The sequence below is a fragment of the Serinus canaria genome, chromosome 3, assembly GCF_022539315.1.
Source record: "Serinus canaria isolate serCan28SL12 chromosome 3, serCan2020, whole genome shotgun sequence".
NCBI lineage: Eukaryota > Metazoa > Chordata > Aves > Passeriformes > Fringillidae > Serinus > Serinus canaria.
This window is the reverse complement of record NC_066316.1, coordinates 103,455,827-103,467,027: the sequence shown is the minus strand read 5'-3', so window position 1 is coordinate 103,467,027 and position 11,201 is coordinate 103,455,827.

The following is an 11,201-nucleotide window of genomic DNA, read 5'->3' as shown; positions in this document are numbered from 1 at the left end:
TTTTTACTGGATGAATTTTTATAGGTTAATGCAATGACCAGATGGTGTTAATTTCAGCTGTAATTCTTTGCTTTGTATAGGAATGTAGAAATGTTTGATAGGTCTATCTATGAAAAGGTTCTTGTAAAGCACAGGAAGATAAAGTAGTAAAATTCAGTTGTACCTCACAACCTTGTTAGGGGGAAAGGAAAAAAAAAACTGTATATTTTGGTAGTCTTAACTGACAGTTTGTGAAACAAACATGACATTCTGTGTTATTTAAGTGGTACAAATGAAATATGAGTTCTGACAGAAGATGCAGCATTGGGTTATCTGTATGCCATGTAAAGGTATACTGCAATAAATGGCATTTTGGCAAGAATGTGTCTGACACAGTCTGTCTGCGAACATTGTTGTGTATAATACTTCAAAAAGTAGATGTTGTTTTAAAACTGCCTAAGTCTTTAAGGATTTTGGGTTACAGAACTGTGAATTTTGGGGCTAGAAACAGAGATTCAGTTCAGCATTTGAAGGGTCAGAGTGTGGCCTGAGTGTTCTGGTTGCAGTGAGCTGCTCTGGCTGGAGGCACTGGTGTGGGATACAAATGGGCTCCAGTGGAGACTTGAATGAAATGGCTTTGTTAGCAACATTTCATGCTGGTTCTGATTTTGGGACCTCTCTTTGTGCACAATGTCACCATTCCCAAAATGGTGATAAAAGTTGTAAATCTTCCACAGGGTTTCCTCCAGCTCCTCATCTTCTGCCCTCAGGAGTTTGAGAGCAGAGGGGACTGTAGGAGGGCAGCCCCAAACCTTCCCTAAAACCTGGTTTGCACGGTGAATTGGAGACTGTACCCCCAAGGGAGGAGAACAGAGCAGGCCTGACCTTAGTGTTCTGCTGTGCAACATCAATTACTCTGGGTGCCACGGCTTCTGTGGGAGGAGATGGAGCAACACAGAAGTAGAGGAAAATTATTCCCTTCACAAAACAAGGAAATCAGGAGCTGCTGTCTGTCTGGATGTGTCTTACTGCAGCTTTACAATTATTTACTTTTGTAAGGTTTTGGACTGCAAGAAACTTAATTTTTGTTCTGTAAAACTGGCCAATGTATTTTTAGTTACTTACACTGGAACCATGGAGGGCTATGTTTACAGAAAAACCCAAACATTTGGAGGAATCTTGGAAATCAGTAGGTTTTGAATCCAGGCAAAAGGATTGAAGGGTTGAATTTAAGACTTGTTTCCATAGTTAAATACAACTGAAAAGTGCTTTTTAACTTCATGCCAGCTTTGCCAGTCCTTTAAACTGGCTAGACCTGTGTAAGATCAGAGTTGGCTGGTTTGCATTGCAGGGCCTTACCAGCTGTGAATTCACTTCCTTAGGGGCTACCAAGACTTTTGCTTCCCCTTTTCTAGTTAGTGATAATATCTGAAGTTAAAGCAGCAGGGAGGGAATAAAATGAAGTGCTAAGGGAAGTGAGAAATTCCTGTGTGAAAATCCCTGCAAGTGCAACACTTGTCAGATCCTCTGTGTGCACTTCAGAGAAATTTTGTTGTACCAAGAGAGAATTATTTACAGGAGGGCTGGTCTGCCTCCTGCTTTGGCACAGGCTGGCCTGGGTTTTCCTGAGTCACATTTCTGTTCACTGTGCTTCCTGACTTTCTTCTTCATCCATGCTGGAGCAATTATCACATTTGCTCTTGTTCACAAGTGAGATGCAAAGAATGTGGCTGGCAGAAAAATTTGACCCCTTCTTTGTTCTGGAAAAATGAGCTGGAGGGTGTAAATGCACTGAATGTCAAAGAAGGCAAACTATGAGAGAAGGAGGACTTTTCACAATTCTCACTTTGTCAGGTTGTATTAGTGCCTATAAAGGAAGCTAAAGCAAATCTAAAAGGCTGTGTAATCTTGTAATTGAAATAGAGAACAGGAGGAAAAAGAGAGCCACTCTACAGGGGTGCTGAGAAGAAAAACTATGTCAGGCATTTCATAAATGCCTTATCTGAGTCTTCATCAGGACTAGCGTGTATATTGATGAAAATGAGTGGTGGAATGAAGGTGCAGGGTGAAATTCGCTCCCTTTGAGATAGCTGCAAAACAAAAAAAGCCCCTAAGCTTTTAAATATGCAAGAGGTGAGGTAGAGGCTCAAAACCAAATAGTTACTTAGCATTCTGGGGCAGTGTTTAGGTCATGAAACTGCAAGCCTGATGGACAGAATTTTTAATAAGTTTGTCAAGTTAGAAGACAGCAATTTTACTTCAGAAAATGAAGTGCAGTGTCTTCACTAAGGAGAAGGTGCAACCTCAGCAGTATGCAGGGTCTGACAAAAGGATCTGATGGATAAAGAAATTAAAAGGTAGGATGATCATATACAGCACAAAATAGATTCACCAAAAGTAGATTTGCCTGCCTAATCTGATATCTTGCTTTTTGTTTGCAGACTTTTTTCAGTCAAAGGCAATCTTTTGCTTTAGTGAAGTTCAATTAGAAGTTATCAGTGCCACACAGAAAATGAATAATCAAAAGGAGGAAGCTAGGGATTAGTGGAAGAATTGTAAAGTGGTGAGAAATCAGCTAAGTAGCCAGCAGCAGACTATGCAAGGCAGAGAGTTAGTAGGGAGAAAAGACCTCATTTTGGGGACATCTTTCTAAATACTGTCTGACATAGAAGGAAATACACAGAATTGCATTTGCTGTTGGGAATTTGGGCACCCTAGACAATTTTAGAGTATGAAGGATAGATTTATATTCTGACAAGTAACATTTAGGGTCAACTTCAACATGACAAGGTCAGGCATGAAGGGGATAACAAAAGGAATTGCTGCTCTAACCTGGGAATAAAAGGTGGAGAAAAGGCTAGGTGAATTAGTCAATCTTAGAATAATTATGTGTGATGTAGCTGTAAAAAAGGAAAAAATAATACAGGATGTAGTAGCCAGCAAATATTTCCAGCAAGGAGAGGGAATTGTTGGCACCATGGGTGTCATTATACAAAGAACTGGTGAGCCCTTTGCTTACCATCACCTACATGGTCTAAGGTTAACTCATGTTGGGAAGGAACAGAGGAAAAACATTATGTGGGAGAACAGAGTCTTTTCCCACAGTAAACTAATGGTGTTTGGTTTGTCCAGGAAAACACAGAGTGACAGTCTGGTTGTACAGTTGCTGCATGCTTGTCATGGTAAAGGACAGTACCAGGGATGGGGATGAACAATTTAGGCAAAAGAATAATATGGGAACAAGAAGAAAAGAAAAAATAAATTGGCAAGTACAAATATTTAAAAAATTTAAACTTGGAGAATCATTCCATTAATGGTGAGGTGGTTTGTACTCTTCTCTGTGCTCACACATGTATACATCTACATGTGATTATGCATCTGCATGGACGCACAGTCATGTGCTAATGAGAAATTAAAATAGGAACAAGGGAAGGGTAATCACTGAATTACTAAACTTTAAAAAGTCAGAAAATATTAGGTGCTTTTAAAAGTAAAAAATCCTGCTTTAAAATGGCATAGAGCAAAGGATAAATAGGTGTGATTTTAAAATAAATATTAGGGTTTGGACAGATCCTAGACCCCACAGCCCAGCTGTTCCAGTTTAACCAAAGCCACGTGACACTGTTGTATAAAAATGTCCTCAGCATAAACCCCTACTTGTCTGAGCCAACCATCAAAGCATTCCTGGCCCCTGAGAACCTGTGTGGGAGAGAGTGGTATGCTTAACATGTGTCACAAGGCCAGGGGTCCCCAAACTGTGGTACCCCTCTGATATGCAATGCATTTGAAAATAGTATGCAGAAGAAAACAACCACAAACCCCCAAGCCTCAAAAAATCCACTCCCAAAACCTATCTCACCTGCCTTACCTCTGGGAGCCATAGGCAGGAGCCAGCTGGATTCCTCCTGTACACAGCTGGGGCTGCTGCAGATGACTGAGGTGAGGGCAGGGACATGAGGAAAGGAGTGGGGCAGCCTGGAAGAAACTTATCCTGATACCACCAGTGCATTTCTCCTTCTACAGAAACCCGAGAAGCTGTGCCTTAGGAGACTGGACAGCTGTTTCCTTCATGTGGCAAACCAGGTTGCATGTCCTCCTGAGTGGACAGGGTTTGAGTGCCCGCAGAAACTCAGCAGGAGCTGAGAAATGCAGGTTCTGCATAAGATTCCTCTCTCTTCTGGTGCCTGACTCCCATCAGATTAGGAAGTAGTACATGCTGAGAGCAAGGGGCTCCTTCTCTTGATGCCCCCTTAGCATGAGCCTGCTGCTGTTCTTAGGGGATGTGCTGGGTGCCAGTGTGGGATGGTGTGTGACAGTATGTGACCACAAGAAATCATGGAGTTTGTTATTCTAACAGACACACACAGACTGTCTTACACAAAACATTAGCTGAGGAAAGCTTAAAAGTGTTGAAGTTTAGGATGTCTGTGCAAAACAAAATCGAACCAATTAGAATTGAGGCTGAAATAATTTATTAAGGCCATTAAAGAACATGGTTGTATTTTAACAAATACAACCAGAGTAGAACCCCTCAAAATAAAGGAAAAAAAAAAAAAGAAAGAGTTGGCATGTATCTAAACAAGGCAGCAGATGGCCCATCTAATTGCTTATCTGTCCATACCTGGAGAAGATCTGTAAAGCTGACTTTGCTGGCAATCAGAAGTCATGTCAGTCATGGTCAGAGCCAACCTGAATGGACACCAGGGCCTGGCCAGCCCTTCAGGGACTGGCACACAGAGAGCGGGACTGTACGTGCAGCTACATGCAACACACAGCCCTGATGTCATTTCTCATTCAGAACATGAAGGAGTCAAGTTGCCTTTATGAATAACTTGATGAAACAAGCGAGTGTTCAGTCCTCATAACACAGAGCAATGGCTCAAGAACTTCTAGGAATTTTATTGTTCTCAGGGTGGCACAGAGAAAAATATGAATTTGGCTGTTTTGGAGCAATATTACCTACCTTTTGTTCAGACTGAAATGTGACTTTATTATTATTATTGCTATTAGTGTACTACTGGAGGAAAAGAGAGTTTGAAAATGCTCTTGAAAGTGCTGGTGGAGTCTGCTCTTCCTGCTCAAATAGTGCAGTTAATGTTTGATAGCAGCTGCCTGGGAACACAAGCCTTTTTTTATTGTTCTTGGGAGATGGTTTGTCTTTTTTGTTGTACATATATATATATATATGTATATATATGTATATGTATATATACACTGGAGCTGGCTGCAAGTTTCTCAGGCATGGCATAAATGATTAGAGCCCTGCTCAGAAGTGTTGTCAGTTTTAAGAATTCTTTTCAGATGTTACTATCTCTATTTCCGACCCAAAACTGCCTTGCGCTCACGCCGCTCCAAGGAGTGGTTGTGTGGTTACTGCACAGTAAGGATTAGTCACACATTAACCACAGCTGTAAAAACACATCTATGGGAAAATCACAGCCAAACACTGAGCCCTTTGAGGCTGCTGCTCCTTTCCAAAGAGGTGGGTTTCTGTTCCATTTTGTTCCAGCATTGTGCAAGAGACTGCTCGCTGGCCTGTTCACTTTGTTGTTGAGGTGCATTGCAGCTTTTCCTCTGGTACTCCCCTACATTCTCCACTCCCATGGCCCGTGGTGGACAGAGGTCTTACAGGTAGAGCCAAGTCAGCCAGTGTCTCCAAACCAGCAGGTCCTGGCAGGGGAAGTACTCACACTGTTCCAGTGATAAGCCACTTGATTCCAGTGCTACCTGAGGCAAAGCAGGTGATGTCAAAAGATGACTTAGGGCTAGAAACTTTTGGTCTGAGGGGAACAAGGGCACCCTTGTTTATTGCCAAGATAAGTAAATACTGTGGCAAGTTCTCTTGTTTTTCACTCAACAGGATGTCCCCATTCATCACTGTTGTCCTTCTCTCAACGTGTCCCATTCTGCATAGTTCTCAGCAAAGTATAGATCCTGCATTCAGTTTCCAAGTCCTGCTCTTCACACCTTCTCAGAGGTAGTAAAGCTGAAGAGCTTAAAGAAGGAGAAAAAGGACAGCAGCATACCCCCTAGGAGCATGTGACTTGTTAGAGCCACTCTGCATCGAGCTTTGGCCTCTGAATACTGCTGGTATTGACACAAGTCAAGGTTTCCAGGAGAGCATCCCAGATCATCATCCACCAGCCATGTATTCTGTTATCCCCCACTGCTGTTGGACTCCATGCAAAGGATGACAAACCTTCTTAAAGGGAGCATTTTTTGAGGGGAACAAAAAGGCAGTGCAAATGAGAAATATGCAATTAGGAATGCTTTCTCCAAAGCTGCTTTGGGCAAACAAAGAAAAGCAGCACTCATGGAGAACATGTAATTACCATGTCCTCTGCCCCACCCTTTCCTTCTCAAGAGAATATTTCTGTATTTACTGATTTGCTTCAGGCCTGTGCCACATGTCCCAGTGCAAGTCAGCAACCAACAAAGTCCCTTTCACATAAATAAGTGAGGCTTCTTTAGATTCCTTTTGAATATATCAAGGAGAAACTGGCCACTTGGAACAAGGCAGTCCAGCTTCCTGGTGTTTCTGAAAGTGATGTCCCTGTGTTTGGGAACTGAAGCTGGGAATCCTCAGACAGTTTCTGTGGTTCCATTAGGATTTCTGAAGCCATGTCCTCACTCTGGCTCCTGCCTAGAAAGGAAATTTAGGCTGGGGTGGGAACTTACATAATACCATACTGTGAGAAGTTGTATTACTCTGGGAAAGTGTGTGTTTTCTATGCATTGAGCTCATTTCCCTCCTTACCAAGCCCCACTGCCTCTAATGCCTGCTCCAGCTTGTGTTCCTGCTGCCCCAGTAGCACATTTCAGACCATGCCTCCCCTTCCCTACCTGCAGGAATAGAAGGTTACCTGGGGCTCCTCACATTTTCTCTGCATGAGGCAGCATAAACTCCAAATTCTCTTGAGCATGGAGGCATTAATATTGATCTAGGAAACATCTTACAGAAAAAAAAGATCAGAAATTATTCCATGAAGAGGGCTCCTACACTGATCCCCAGTTTCATAAATGGGAAAATAAATCCTGCACAACACAATCCCTTGGCCACTTAGGGAACTTTGCATGTTATTTCAGCACTGCCTCTTGAGAAGTTTACTTGTCTTCCCATCAGTCCTCCAGCTCCTTTCTTTGCCTTCATCCACGTTAAAAGAGGAGGAGCAATGAGAAACACCATGGTACAATCTTCACACAGCACTGCTGGCATTTCCCCTCCAGAGCTGCACAGCCTTCAGTGCTGTGGTTCTTCTTCAGGTACACAAGGACTCTAGGGGGACTGAAAAGTATGCTGAAGTTTCAGGAATAAGTGTTTAAATGTTTTCCTGTCCCCCTGCCTTCCCTCACCCACTTTAATACTAATGACAATCTTGGACCCAAATATTCTGTTGTTTATTACAGAGAACAACTACGTGTTTTCAGTAGTTCTTGCACTACACAGTAAAGAAAGGCATCTGAAGGCTGGTCTCTGCAGTCTGGAGATGGTGGCAGAGCTGAGGGTCTCTAAATCCCATATGCCTCTTGCCCCTGCAAGAGGAAGAGCATGGTCACATTCTGAGGGCTGGGCTGCTCTTTGCACTTTCAACTAGCAGCATGGGGACAGACTGCCCATGGGCAAGAGAAGCTGTTCTCAAAACCTACAAGAAGCTGTTGCCAAAACCTATAAGAAAGGGTTCTCCATGTATGTAAACAAGAAGAGGAAATAGAAAGAAAATGTTGGCCTGCTGTCCAACAGGAAAGCTGAATTAGTCATCAATAACACAGGAAAGGCAGAGGTTCTCAACACTTTTTTCTCTCCTGTCTTTGCCAGCACTGCTGGACCCTCAGGCCTTCAGAACAAAAATCCAGGCTGAGAACAGAACAAAAACACAGACCCACAGTTGGTGAAGGAAGGGCTGGTCTGTGAGCAATTACAGGAGCTTGGCCCCTGCACCTTGATGGGCTCTGACAGCATCCACCTGAGGGTGTCCAGAGACCTGGCTGATGTCAGGGCTGAGGTGACTGTGATCTTTGAGAAGTCATGAAGATCGAAGGACATCCCAGAAGACTGGAAGAAAGGTAAGGTCACCCCCATGTTCAAGAAAGGCTTAAAAGAGGACCCAGGAAATTACAGGCCCATCAGTCTTACTTCAGTCCCTGGGAAAGTTATGGAGCGAATCCTCCTGGGAGCTGTCACAAGGCAGATGAAACATGATTGGGCAAAGCCAGCTCAGGTTCACCACAGGCAAATCGTGCTTGACGAACCTGATTGCCTTCTGCAATAAAGTAACAAACAAACCTGCATTGCCTTCTGCAATAAAGTAACAAACAAACCTGCATTGCCTTCTGCAATAAAGTAACAAACAAACCTGCATTGCCTTCTGCAATAAAGTAACAAACAAACCTGCATTGCCTTCTGCAATAAAGTAACAAACAAACCTGCATTGCCTTCTGCAATAAAGTAACAAGCAAACCTGCATTGCCTTCTGCAATAAAGTAACCTGCTTGGTTGATGCGGGGCCAGCAGCGGACATTGTTTACCTAGATTTCTCAGAGGCTTTTGATACAGTTTCCCACAGCCCCCTCCTAGAGAAACTGATGTGTTACAGTCTAGACAAGCCATGGGAATAATCTCCCCAGGAGAGTGGCGAGTTCCTCAGCGCTGGACACTTCTGAGATTTGGCTCAATAGGGTAGAGGGCCATCTTGCCTGGACCAGGCTTTTGCCAAGAAAGTTTGGACCAGATGAACCTTGAGGTCCCTCCCAACCTGATATTCTGTGATTCTCTGACAAACAACTAATCACTTTGGATCTTGTAGGTGGTAATGCTGTTCTCCACCCAGGTCATCAGCTGTGGTTTAATATCTTTCTCTATTAAGGGAAAAAAACATCACCTTTCAGTAGTGACTGAAAAGTTAGTAGAGAGAAGGCTTGCAAGTTTTTACAATCCTACAGCAAAAGTCTGTACAGATGCACGTAATTGATAAGATAAATTTGTTTGAAAGAATCTGTGCTCAATCCTAAATCCTTTTTTTCTGAAATAAAAAAGGCTGTGAGTGCCTGTTTCTACAAGGATTATTCTTCAGTTATCAGTCCCACGTCTGTGGTCAGTGTGAAACCAAGAGCTGGGTTTTGGTGGAGTTATCTTCCTGCCCTGCCTCCTGCCTGCAACACTGCTGAGCACCTTGGTCATCCCTAGGGATGGGTGGCTTTGACCAGAATGAGGCATCTCTCAGGTGCCACATCCTGTGTGACCTCAGATAATGAAAGTTTGTGAGGGGCTTGAAAATCATATTTCTGTTGAAAGAGTTGTTCAGCTAAACCCTGACTGGTGCTGACATGAGACACATAGATAACAAGGGAGATCTTATAAATACACAGATGAAGGTATACACACCAGGACAAAAGTTTCATGGAACTTACTAAACCTGAACCAAATGTCATTTTCTTTTCTTGAGAAATTACCAAATATCAATTGTGATAGGCCATAACCAAGAGAAAGAAATACAACACCTGAGATCAGTCATACTCTGCCTGCAGTGCTTTTCCTTTGACTTCTTTGGTTGAAGCCCTGTGCTGTTTCAGGTACCCAGAGAGCATCACCTGTGGTGTGAGGTCTGACCCCATTCAGACATAGCTGATGCTCACTTGTTGGGAAACATCACATACCATCAGGATCTGCCAGTACTTGATGATTTTGTTGCTAAAAAATGAAATAGTTTTACAATAATGTTTGCAAAACAAAGTGTATCTGACTAAAGGAAAATGAAAAAACAATAACTGAAGTTCAGGATGGAGCTCCTCCTCTGGAGGAGCTTTCCAGGGCCACCAGGCAGGACAGTGCCTGAAGATGTGAGCAGCTGGTGGTGGTGAATCAGCAACAGGCAGGAAGGAATCTGCTGAGGGGACAGGAGCAGGATCTCATGCCAGCAGCCACCGTGGTTGGTGGAATTTCCTGTCTGTCTGTCCTGTGGTCAATGTCACTGTGTGGTTTTTGAAGTCTGGAGAGCTCAGGCTGAAGGAGCTGTCCTGTGCAGGTTCTCATGTTCCTGTTGTTCTTGCATGGTTCTGCCTATGCAAGGGAGGAAGGCCAAAGGGCAGCCCAAAGTCCTTCAGGAGCAAGAATCATGGTGAAATACAACCAGCTCTGAATGTCTTAATTGCAGAAACCTGGGCCTTTGTTTGCTTCCCAGGGAAGAGAACTCAGGAGGCAAAAGCTGGCTAATGGAGCTTCGTGTGTGCCTGCCTTCCTGATGGAAAGTCAGTCCAGGGGGAAAAGCCAGCTGGACTGTAAGCATGTCAAAATAACCAGCAAGGAGAAGGCCCTGGGGAGACCCTATAGCACCTTCCAGTACCAGAAAGGGCTTCAAGAGAGCTGAAGAGGGACCGTCTACAAGGTTATGGAGTGATTGGACAAAGGAGAATGGCTTTAAACTGAGAGAGGGTAGGTTTAGGTAAGATGTTAAGAAGAAATTCTTTCCTGTGAGGATGGTGAAACACTGGAATGGGTTGTGCAGAGAAGATGTGGATACCCCATCCATAGAAGTGTTCAAGGCCAGGCTGGATGGGGCTTTGAGTAACCTGGGATAGTGGAAGGTGTCCCTGCCCATGACAGGAGAGCATCTGCATGTAGCTAGATGTCTTTAAAGTCCCTTCCAACCCAAACCACTCTGTGGTTCATTGTGCAAAAATAGATTTACATGCAATCAAATTTCAGCAGCAATAAGTTGCAGGACATCTGTAACCATTTCAGGATTCTAGTACGTTTAGCAGCTCTTCCATGCACTCCTGGCTGCTGACATCAGATGAATACTGTGTGTGCTTGCTAGGTACAGGAGCACTTTGAGAGGTCCTCCTACACTGACCAAGATTAGAAGTATGGTAAAATGGGTTAAATTAACATGATTAAGCAATACTCCCTTCCTAGGGAAGAGACCCTGACATTTATGATACCCCAGTGTTGATAAGCTGAGTCAGGTACAACACCTACACAAAAACTGCACTCACAGGACTGCCGGCACAGTAGGAAGCCATTGCAAAGGTCTTTATTTTCCACGGGTTTCACAGAAATAGGAAAAGAAAGCAGAGTCCATCAGAGCCTGACTGAGGGAGAGGTTGCAGAGTTCAGCCCGTGTTAGATAACTGAATGAAGAGAGAAAGAGCTTTGTAAGGAACGCTTCGAGCACAGGAAAAGACCAATTAGTCCCGCTGCTCACAGGGTGACTTGTTTTTCCTGT